This window comes from Thalia democratica, chromosome 4, assembly GCF_965202585.1.
Source record: "Thalia democratica chromosome 4, ktThaDemo2.hap1.1, whole genome shotgun sequence".
Taxonomy (NCBI): domain Eukaryota; kingdom Metazoa; phylum Chordata; class Thaliacea; order Salpida; family Salpidae; genus Thalia; species Thalia democratica.
In genome coordinates, this window is record NC_139168.1 from 7,736,395 (window position 1) to 7,748,734 (window position 12,340).

The following is a 12,340-nucleotide window of genomic DNA, read 5'->3' on the forward strand; positions in this document are numbered from 1 at the left end:
TTATAAATGAATACTAAGTTTAGTACTTTATGTTACAAGTTATCTGTATACATATTTTCTAATATTTATAATATCCTCTTTATTATATTTTTATAGTTGTTTAAATTTGAAAAATAAGTAAAAGCATTAATAACAACTTTTAACTTGTTAACTTTTAATGAATTTACTGTATTTTACTTGCTGTTTCATTTGTTTTGAACTCTGAAGGAATAGAGCGAGACAACAATGACCATGTATGAAGTGAACTCTAAAAACACCCTAATGTTGTATAAATAAGTAATAAAAACTAAAAAATGTCTGCTGAGGGTCCTAAGCATAAGCGTCCTAGAAAGTCACCCTGTCTGCAGGAAAAGTATGCGCAAAAAGATCAGCTAAACAATATGCCCGTAGACAGTCTGACCCAACTAAGGTTTTGGATGTTAATCCATAGTATCCATAGTTCAAAAATTGTGTATTTAAAAGGTTTCATAATAAATAAAAGGAGGAAATATTTTATTGAACAGAGCATAATGGATTAAGATGATTGAATTTAACAAAAAAAAAACTGTTGTTTCAACTTGTAAAAAAAAATATTGAAAGCTTTATCTAGTTTTAAGTGTTTGATTATGTATTTTAAAATAGTTTAAATTAAGAGTTTAATTAAAAAAAGTCAGAAAAAGTCAAGAAATTTTTCTCAGCTTGATCTTTGGCAACCCTTATGTTGAAATAATTAAATTTTATACTTTTCTTACTGTTCTTAAAAACACTTCACTATCTATAGGGTAAATATTGTTGTTTTGACTAGTTCATTTGATATGAAATTTTCGACATGATAGTATATTTGTAAAGTATTAAAGTCAACGTTTGAAAAAACACTTTGCTTAAGATATTTTTATAAAAGTATTTTCAGATTTAGTCGAAACAAAATATTATGAGAAAATGTTTTTTTACTGGTCAAAAAAAATTTTTTAACATTTTTCAGAGGTCAAACTGTTATATTTTATTTTTGTGAAAATTATGATACATGATATTAAACAAAAACAACAGTATTGATTGATCAAGGCAGGCTGAATTAAAAAAAATAAAGGGCAGGTCATTTTTATCATTAAGTCGGTTTTTATTAAAATTTTTTAAACATTAGCGGGACAGTCATTCTCAACCTACGAACTGAATTGGACTTGCTGCCCGGTCCACCGTACGTAACCCTCCTTTATACTAGGTTGTTTGTAACCATTTTTCAATGTCTGTACCTTTAGTTTTATTACACTTGACATAAACCTTAAATTTTAACTTATCTTGCACACATTTTTTTAAAGTCTTACTATAACTTGCTTTCTAACTGTTTAACTGAATTAGTAAAGGTATTTTAAATATTAAATTGTTTCTTAATAACTATTTTTATTTCAGTTTAATAAAAGATAGCAAACTTTAAGTTTACACTACTAACTCAAACTTTACTAGAATAAATGCAAATAATAATTTAACGGCATCACTATTTTTTCAAATAGTGAAATTATTTAAACAAAATTATTATAAGTATAAATTTAAATAGATTATCTATTATTTGCTTTCAAAACTTTGAACATGTAGTTCTCTCTTTCTGAGATAATTCAATTATTTTAAACAAAATAACTAAAAATGTAAACCTTTAGTATGATTTTAGTATATTAAACTTAAAGTTTTACAAATAAATTTAAAAAACCATTTAAAAATAATTTCAATTTGATGTAACCGTTATTTATAATTGATATTTATTTAATTTTATACTATAGTATGTAAAATTGGTCATCACCATTTTCAAGTGTTAATTCTTAAGTTAATTTTTTAATCAACTTTTATGGATTCTTTAACAGAACTTGTTAAGAGATTTTAACTACTTGTGCATATTTTCATTTTAAAATATGCTGAATTCATTTGTTTTATTTACATTGGTGCAATTACTTCTAATTAAATAAAGTTGTATGAAACCAGTCTAAAAATAAAAACTTTAGAAAAAATAACATAAACAAAATAAATTTATGTACATTATTTATATATTTTATTGCCATAAACGTTTTATTAAATGCTTATATGAAATGTTAAGTTTTATCTCCAGCGATAGTCAGGAAGACTCGGACGATGACTTTTTCGATGAAAGCTTTTTCAAAACAACTCCAACAAAGAGACTTGATAAAAATTTGAGTAAGAGTTTTATTAAAACTTATTTTTTAAAAGTAGTAGTATGAAGCTAAATACAGTAGAAAGTACTATGAAATGCCTTCACAAATAAGACCTTAACACTTCTTGAAAAATAACGTATAATAATTTAAATATGGTTGATAATATTTATTTAATTTGAAAAACAATATATCGGTAGTGTCTGGTGTACAAACTTTTTACAAGGCTGTTACTTTATAGAGTGTTTATTAACTTTAAAAAACTTTTAAATTCTTTTTAAAGCCCGAAAACCAGTGTAACTGAACTGAATTTTACTAAAAAAAAACTCTCACACTGTATGAAATTTTTAACATAAAAATCAGATACATTAAGGCTTAAAGTTTGTTAAACCTTGTTTATCAAATTAAGTAATCTAACTTATTTTTTAATGCATAAAAATAAAGAAAACTTGAATTTTTGAACCTTTGAATGAACTAATTATATATATTTTTAATATTCCAGTGCCTGATATAGTTGAAGATGTGACCGCAGCATTAAACCAGTTTAAAACTGAATTCTCTGAAAGATACTGTCAGGAGAGGGATGGTCCTAATTTCTCCACCAAGACTTTTAGTGATGTTATGGATGAAGCAATTAAGGGTCAAAATTTAAAACAATTAGGTAAAAAGACAAATTACAAACTTAAATTTAAAACAATTTGTATTTTCGTAAGTTTTGATTATTTCAAAAACTTGTTGTTGTTGTACACAAATAACTTCTTCACTTATTTGAGATTTTTTTTTAATTTTTATAGTAGAAATATTACTAACATACAATTTACTTAATTAATAAAACCCCTTTCAAGTAGAACTACTGATAGTAAATTTCGAAGAAAATTTGCTATATTATATTAAAGACAGTATAACTAATTAAATGAAACCAACATAAACAAAATGTTAGTACAATTTAGAACAAAATTTTTCGTTGAAGTGTTTATTTCAATACCTGAATTCTACTGTACACAAAATATTTTAACTTATATATATATTTATTTCACAGCAATCTACTTACACAATGAGAAGAGTATTGGTTCAAACATATTCTGTTCAGAAGTATTGTGCAATGATAAAATTTCAAAAATTTTAAATTCAAGTTTCATATGTTGGGGATGGGACATCACGACTACTTTTAATAAAAATAAGTTTGTTGCTTTCAGTTAATTTTTGATTTACTTTTGAAATATTCATCTGTTTTAACATAGTTCATACACTTTTAACTCTTTTTTTTTAATTTGATATCTAATTATACTTAAAAGATCTTGTTTATTTCACAATTTCACCTTTTAAATTAAGTTTTAATTTTTTTGTTATATTTTTTTTTTACATTAATTTTTTAGCTATTAAAATGTGTATGCTTTTTTGACTTAAATAGTAAACGTTTTTATTTAAATTTTAATTTTTTTATTTTGTTCGATGTTTTATCACGATTTTAGTTGTTTTTCAATTTTTTCGTGTTTATTTTAACAGTTTAAAACATTAAAGCTTAGAATGTTTTACTATAAAATTAATAAAATAATATGTTTGAAATCAAATATAATATTTTGTCTGTAGCATAACACAATTTAAACACAGGTTATTAGATTTTGCATTAAACTATTGCCATGATCTACGTAAGGAACTTGAAGTTATAAATCAAGGGACCAATTCCATGCTTGTTTTGATAACTGGTGTTGGTGACCATTTTAAAGTTGACAAAATTCTCAAAGGTATAAGTGTTTTATGCTATTTTTAATAAAGAGAAAGTATTCAAGCTATTTTTGAAAAGTTTTTAAAGTAATGGTTTTAAATAATAGTATAATAGACTTACTTAGAAAGTATGAAAATGACATTATATTTATACTAAAAAACTGCAAAAATGTATATTGTGTAATAAGTTAATAGTTCAAACAGCGTTACTTTACTATGTAGATAAAAATTTACGTATAAAAAAACTTTATTACTGAGCACAGAAAATATTGCAAGTAGTATAACTTTTTTGTAAAAGTTATTTTCTTAACTACTTTTTTTTGTCTGATAAATATATTAAAAATGTTAAGTTTCTTATACTAGTCACCTCTATATTTATAAAAATTTTTAGTTTAAACTTTACAAGAGCTTCACTGAAATGAGTGTGGAAAGTTTTAATTTTTAAATATAAGTTCAGTTAACAATAGTTTTGCCAATATTATCAAATACAATTTTCAAACCGTTTAAAATTCATTTAACAGAAAAATTACCGAAATGTATGCGGAAAACTCAAAATACGTTTTGGAGGTTATGACGTCATCGGATGAAGATTACGACGTCATAAAGAGAAATTTCGAGAACACAACGACTGGTGAGAAAGCTCAAAACATCTACCGCGTAACGAGACGCGATGACGCGATTAATGATAAAAGGGATGATGATGTATGTAGAGAGAAAATTGATGATAAAATTGGTAATGAGACAAGTAATGATGACATATGTCCTAAGAAAGAATGTAATGACGTTGCTAAAGAGAAGAGTTACAATCACGCAAGCAAGGATAATAGAAAAGATGACGTCAAAGCAGCTGATGACGTATGTGATGGGAAAACCAAAAATCTCCTACTGTTCCATGGGACCAGCATAGAGAATTCCGTTGGCATCATCGAGGAAGGTTTCAGGCCGCCTGAGAGGGGTAAATTCGGCCCTGGTGTCTACCTCACGGCCAGCTCAGTGTGCGCGATAGACTACGCGATAACAAGGTCCCTGAAAAAGAAGCTCTTCGTCCCCAACAGCGTTGCGTATGGACAACAAGCCCCTAAAATTATGCAATGCGTTTTCGTGAACGAAGTCTTGGAATCGGAGAAGCTGAAGGTGCTGAAGTGGAGCGACGCCGACGGCACCAAGAACCAGTTTGCAAAGTACCTCGAGATGGGCAGGATGGAGGATCTGGAGAGCGAGACTCACGATGAGGACAGCAAGGGAAGAAGAATCAGGAGCTCTCCGGCGACGCAAGCGGATGATTACGATCATTACGTTTGCCGGGAGGACTTGGTCGTTCCCAGGTACTTCATTCAGTTCCACCATATTTTAACTGATATAAAATTTTGAAATTTTTGTGGATGCATTTCAAGTACTTATTTTGCTAAATATATATGTAGAAAAATTAAAAACACGTCTTAATTACACTCAATTCAGTTACAAGCAATTTTTTTCTACATGATCTCTACTCTTATATTATAAATAGAATATACTCTTTTTGTTTTTGGATCTAATATTTTGATTTTTTTACAATATTTTGCACACAAGTTTTAAATTGCGTCGCCGTAATGAGCTTAATAAAATACAACCCATGATAGTTTATTTCCCAATACTTGAATTTAAAAATAATCATGAAACTTTAATTTTTGTTTACCTTGAACATTTTAAAAATTTGAAACCTTTAGTAAATTAATTTAATAAAGAATTATTTAGATAATTTATTTGCAATAAACGGAGACTAATAAAATACATTGTATGTTGTAAATATAAGTAATGTTAAATTATAACGAGTTAAATAAAAAAGCATCTAATTTTAAGTTTTGAGGCATTTGTTTTACTCTAAAAACCAGATTTATTCAATACTCATTCATAATTCACCTACAACTTTTGCATTTATGAAAATAAGTGTTTTAAAATATTTTTTTTAAAACGTTAATTTGTTTTTAAAAAAACCTATTTTGTAATTTTTATAGTTTTCCTATACACTATAGTTGTTTATGTGTATTAATATTGTACATTCAATATGTTTATAAGACCTAAACTAAAATTGTAAAGTTTTCTGTTAAATTTTCTTTTTTAATATTTTTAAAATTATTTTTTTATAATTTTATTTTTAACTATCTTAATTAATTTAAAAATTTAATTAATATATTTTCTAATTTTAAAATGTTTGTAATTTTAAACAGTCATCGAATTAGATGAATATCGACATGATATTATAATTGTTTTGTTTCTAAAAAACAATTAAAATAAATATTTTTTGAAGTATAAAACTAAAAGTTTTAAGTATCTTTTTTTAAATTGAAGAAAAAAATGAATTCGTTTACAGTAGGATTAGCTACAACAACGTTGTTCATAAGACCTAAATAACACAAATTTTTATTTAAGTTATAAAATAAAACTATCTAACAATCAAGCTTTGTATTTTAAAATGGCACCATTAAAGTCCAGGTTACAGTTTATTGATTTTTTTTTCTAATAAATGCTATTAAGTAGTATAAATTTTGCACAAGTTTCAAAACTGTATTTATTTTCAAACTGATATCTTATAAGAAACTTCCACAGAATGTAGTTTTATGAATTAAAAAAAAAATTTTAGAAAATTTAAAATTACCGTGTCAACAAATTTATCCGTTTAACTGAACTACATGTATGTTTAAAGTAAATCATTATCCTGTTTACATAACAACATTGAAAAAACATTTATGCATAAGTTAATTACAAAAAATTTGAATAAAGCTGTATAAATGATAACTTTATAACGAAAACTAAATGAAAAGATTATATAACTTTAAATACAGTAGCAGTTAATTTTAAAGCTTTTTTTTGTATTTATTAATAAAAGTAAATAACGGTGTCAGTTCAAACTAAATAGCCACTATATGTCACTACTCACTAGTGAGCTAAAACAAAAAAAAAAAAAAAAAACACAGTTGTCTAACTTATGTTTTGCTGTACGTAGAATGAAAAATAGTCAAGTACAATACAGAGACATACTTTTTTAGAAGGTTTTTGCTATTTTTCTTTATTTGTTTGTTAGGTTAGTTGTTTTTAAATTTGGATAAAAAGTATTAAAACTTGCATTTACTTTGTTTACTTATTAAGTTTAGATTATTCTTGTTCACGATTGGTAAAAAAAAGTTATAAACATTTTTAAATGAGATTTACATTAGTGCAGTTTAAGTACATATTGTAAATTTTAAACAACCCATAGATTGATAAAAACTAATTATCTTCTAACTATGTGTTGTACAACGAAATTTTTGTTATACAGCTTAAATGTTTTAAGTAAAACTAAAACAATGAAGATTTTATAAAAATGGTAAATAGTTTAAGTGTGCTAACTTCATCTTGTTTGTAGTTTAAATTTTTACCATAACTTGATTAAAAATAAACGTATAGTGTCGAACTTTTGTTAACTTCCGATACAAAAACCTCGATAAAAAATAAAAAACCACTAAACTACCTTCAAAAATACAAAGTAAAATAAAAAATTTAACTTAATTGCGGCATAAATTAAAGAAAAAAATAATTATTTAACTTTCATACCTCCAGTAGACTTAATATTTTATGAAAGAAAACATCATTTATTTTAAGGTTTTTGATTAAAAGTTGTTTTGAAAGAAAAATGGTTTAATCATTTTTTGTGTTTAGTTGAGACTAAATGAGCTTAAGTGCGGCTGTTTAAAGTTTTTTTTTTACTTTGATCATAAGTTGCTTGAATTATATACTTTAAAAACTATTATAAGTAGCCTCATGATTTTTAAGAGTAGTAAAAAAATTTCTGGGATAGCTTAAAGTTCTATTTTAAACTCTTTTTTCCAGTGAGTCAATAAACTTATAAAATCTAATTCGGGCGATGAGCGTTTAATACTTTATTTTTACTTTTATTTTTAATACTTTATAACATTGCTTAGACATAAACACTATTCTAAACTAAGAAAAAGTAAAAGTAGGATTAACATATTGAAATGCTGTTTCGAAGATGTTGGTTACACGAATTGTAATTCAGTTAATTTATTTTAGTTTTAGTTGAAGTTAACAAACTTTTCTAAGCATGGTTTATTTTGAAAAGTAAAAAAAAAATCTATCGTTTTGAATTTAAACTTTTTAAATATATTATCTAGTGTAAAGTAACGTAATTTGAAATTGTACTAGTTCAAAAACAATAAATGCTAAACAAAACAATTTTACTATAAAACAATATGTTTTAATTTACATGAATAAGATAAAGATATGTAATTTCATATTTTACTTCTTTGAAGTATTTATTTTAGCTAAACGTGTAAAATAAAACGGATGAAAATTGTGATACTTACATAACGTCAAAATTAAAATTGTACAGATATACTATAAACCGTTATGTTTTTAAAATAAAGTTAATACGTTAATACGTTAATAAAGACTGTTAAGCCTCTTGTAAAAGTGTATTTTTATAAGATAAAAAAAGTGCTTCAAATAATTTAAACTAGCTTGTAAGTACTTATTTGAGTAGTATTTTGCATCAGAAAAATTCTAATTTGAAGATATATTTAGTTCAAATTAACATTAAAATATCATGTATAAGTCAAGTTAACTAATCATAAAAAACATTATCTTCTAAATTTACCTTTTAAATAAAAAACGTTCAATTTAGACAAAATTAATTTTTATCATTTATATTAAATTTTCTTTGAAACTAAAAATTGATTAACTTAAATTTTTATTAACTAAAAAAATACAACTTTTTACAATAAATTTTTTGTCAAAAAATATACAGAATTTACGTATAAATTTTTACACAAAGTCTTATGAGACTGCAAACTATTTTGTTTTATTTTTACTGTGTTGTTTATATAGTGTTGTTTATGATTTGTTTTCTTTTTACACTGCAACAATGGCTTGTAAAAAAAACAATATCAAAAAATAAAAATATGGACAAGTCGTATAGCTGTTTAAATTAAACACTAGCTAAAAATAGTAGTAAAGCTTATTTCTGAAAAATGTTATTCATCAACTTTAACAAACATTAAACCAGCGTATTTGTTTATTTTTTTAACTTTAATAAGTCAGCAGTAAAGTAGATAGACTTTTATGAATTATTACTAATTATTTTATATTAACTGATTATTATAATATTATAATTATTATTAGAACAACATATTTAAGCCCTTGTTTTAAATTAATAGAAAAAACAGTTATTACAAAAACTTAATCATTTTCAACATTAAACGAAATACGTCCAGTTATCACAGTTTTAAAAAGTTATATAAAGTATTATTTAATAATTATCTTATTTATTCATTAATTTATTCAAATTTCCATGCACAACTAAGAAAAACGAACTTTTGTACATTTTCGAATAATTGTGAAAATAATGTCTGTATTTGTTTGTTACATTTATACAACAGATTAAGCATTAGTTTAATATGCTTGAAAAAGTTAGACTATTTAAAAAAAACTGCATTTATGTGTTTCCAATTTTTAATTTTAAAGCACAATGATTTAGCATAATATTTTTAATTTTTAAATAGATAACCTGATATTAATATCATATTTAAACTTAATAAACTCTATTGAAAAACTTTTTTATTTTACATAATAGATTTTATAACTTTTTTTTCATTAACATTGATAACAACATTTCAACAACATTATTTAACTTTATAATAGCAGTTCACTTTAATTTTTTTTTTAGATAACCTTAACTTATTTAAAAAATTTTATTAGGTTTAAAAATTGTTTTTTTGAACTAAATTTTCGAGACACGTGTTTTTGTTTGAGCTAAAGTTCACATAAGTTTATATCAATTAAATATAGAAAAATAACTTAATTAAAACCAATATTAAAGTCAACAAAAAAATACCTGAACAAAATTGAAAGTAATTGCCATAATTAAAAAAGTTTATATGAATAGTTTAAATACATTCGACAATAAGTTGCTGTTAGTTTTTTTATTATAAACTGCTATAATTTTTGTAAATATTCAGTAAGTATCAAACAATAAAAATGCATCTTTTAAGAATTATAACCGTATATTGATCTTAAATGATTGATTACAATTAAAATTATAAAAAAAATTTTTGAACACCGTCTCATCACTTTAAACAGATAAACAAGATAAATATTCATTTTAGTTTTGAACTAGTTTTTCGAGACGTGTGTTGTTTTTTAAACAAAGTTAATAAAAGTTTATATCAATTAAATATCGAAAAATAATTAATAAAACCAATATTAAAGTCAATAAAAAATAACCTGAGCATCATACAAATTAATTGATTTAATTTGGAAAGTTTATATGATTAGCTTAAATAAGTTTGATCGAAATTAGTTTTTAGCATTTTTTATCATAAACTGTTATAATATTTTGTAAATATTTAATTAGTATCAATCAAAAAAGCTACATCTTTTTAAAACTATAACCTTATATTGATCTTAAATCATTGATTACAATTAAAAAAAAATTAATTGATAACCGTCTTATCACTTTAAACAGGTAAACAAGATAAATATTCATTTTAGTTCTCAAAATCTTATCTACTTTTTTATTATACGTTTAAGACGTTTTTGAATACATTAGGAGTAAGGTTTAACTGAAATCAATATTAAAATCAATTTAATAGAAAAATTAGTTGACATATTTTAGTAAGATTTGTTTGTTTAGTTTAGTTAAAGTTCGACAAAAACATTAGTAATTGATTTTACTAAATTAAGTTATGAAATTTTGTTAACATTTGTTTAGCATAAAACAATAAAACTGCAGCTTGCTTTTATTATTACTAGATATCGATCGTAAATAATTGATTACTGGATACAAGAGTTTGCACTTGGTATAGTAATTGTAAAAAACTGTAAAATTAAACTCTCGTAACTATTATTTTGAAACTAATGAGCCATTTTGAAATACATACATGATAAAATAAAAAGTTATCAACATTTTAAAAATTTATATTTTACTATATATTATGACGTAGTAATAGTTTCTGCGTTTTACAACAAAGAATAATACACTTTTATAAAGAATTACTACTAAACAATACTTTTGTTTACAATCGAAATTTTCTTGATTTGCTGTACTTTATTAAACGAAGTCTACTAACAGAATTGTAACCCTTTTTAGACATAAACGACTAAGCTTGTTAAGTTTAAAGTAAACCTAACAATAATACTAGCTTAAATAATTATTCAGCTTTTTCACTACAAGCAATCTTTGAAAGTACTACTGAAGTACTTTCAAAAGCCCGCTAAAAATATTTACATTCAACGGTCAACTAAGCAAATAATGAATTTAATACTGAATTTTTATACCTAAACTTTAAATTTATATAAGTTTTTGTTATTTAGTAAAAGCTTAAAACCAAATTTAGTGGAAAAATATATTTTAATCATCTTTAAAAGTTTATTGATCAATTAATTTATAAGCAGAATTTCAAATTATGCAGTAAAGCCTTATTTAGGGAGTGCCATTGTTTGAAACTTTATATTTGAAAGTATAATTATTATACTGAAATTGTTATAGTGAAAAGAAAAGGTTAAAACAAAAGTAAAAATTTTTCACAAAATCATTTAAATTTTTAACAAGCGTTTATGATTTCGACAATCAAAAGCTGTTGGAAGCTTTGTAGTTTTGTTTTAATCAGCAAATGTTTGTTTTACTTTAAATAAATTGTTTACCTAAAAAAACAGTGAGTTTAGTTGTAGCTTTTTCATTAAACAACACTTTTATGATTTCCTTTATACAGACCGAAAATTAAAAAAAACACAATGCTTTTGTCCATTTAATTGTTTACTTAATCTTAATTGGATATTTAAAAAGCTATACGGAAACTGTTGAAATTATAAGTAAGCATAATAGTTAGTAACATGCAATTTAGTATTAAAATTTAAATTTAACATACAATTTAGTATAAAACGAGTATAAAGTAACTCACGCGTTTAGTCTTATGGTGTATGACTAATAATTATTCGTGCACTTTATTTTTAAAGATAAACATACTGCTTAGTAAAAAATTGATTTTAAAGCTGATAAAAATAAATAGTTGTTTTATGAAACTAGTTTTTGAACTTTTAAATAGTTTTTACTATATACTTTTAAAGTTTTAAAGCTTCTAGCTACATCAACAACAGTTTTTATCAGGCATCAAACATAATATAGATGGTAAGTTTTTAGGTAAGAAAAATCTGTTTTATTTCAAAGTTAGATGTTTCATGTTTTTTCTCTACTTAAGAAGTTTTTGTTGGCTTGGAAAACTTTAGATTTATTCAAATTCTAAAGTAAGTTTGTTTTATAGTTTAAACTAAGTAATCACTAAAAATAATAAATATAAAAGTTGTTCATTAATCTTTAGAAGTAAAGATAGTGAATTTTAATAGAATATTACTTAGTTTTTGTAAGTCTATATTTTTAAATTTATAAGTATTACTTATTAGCATAAAACATTGTAGTATTAGCGAGCCAGCTGATAATGAAATTAGTTTAG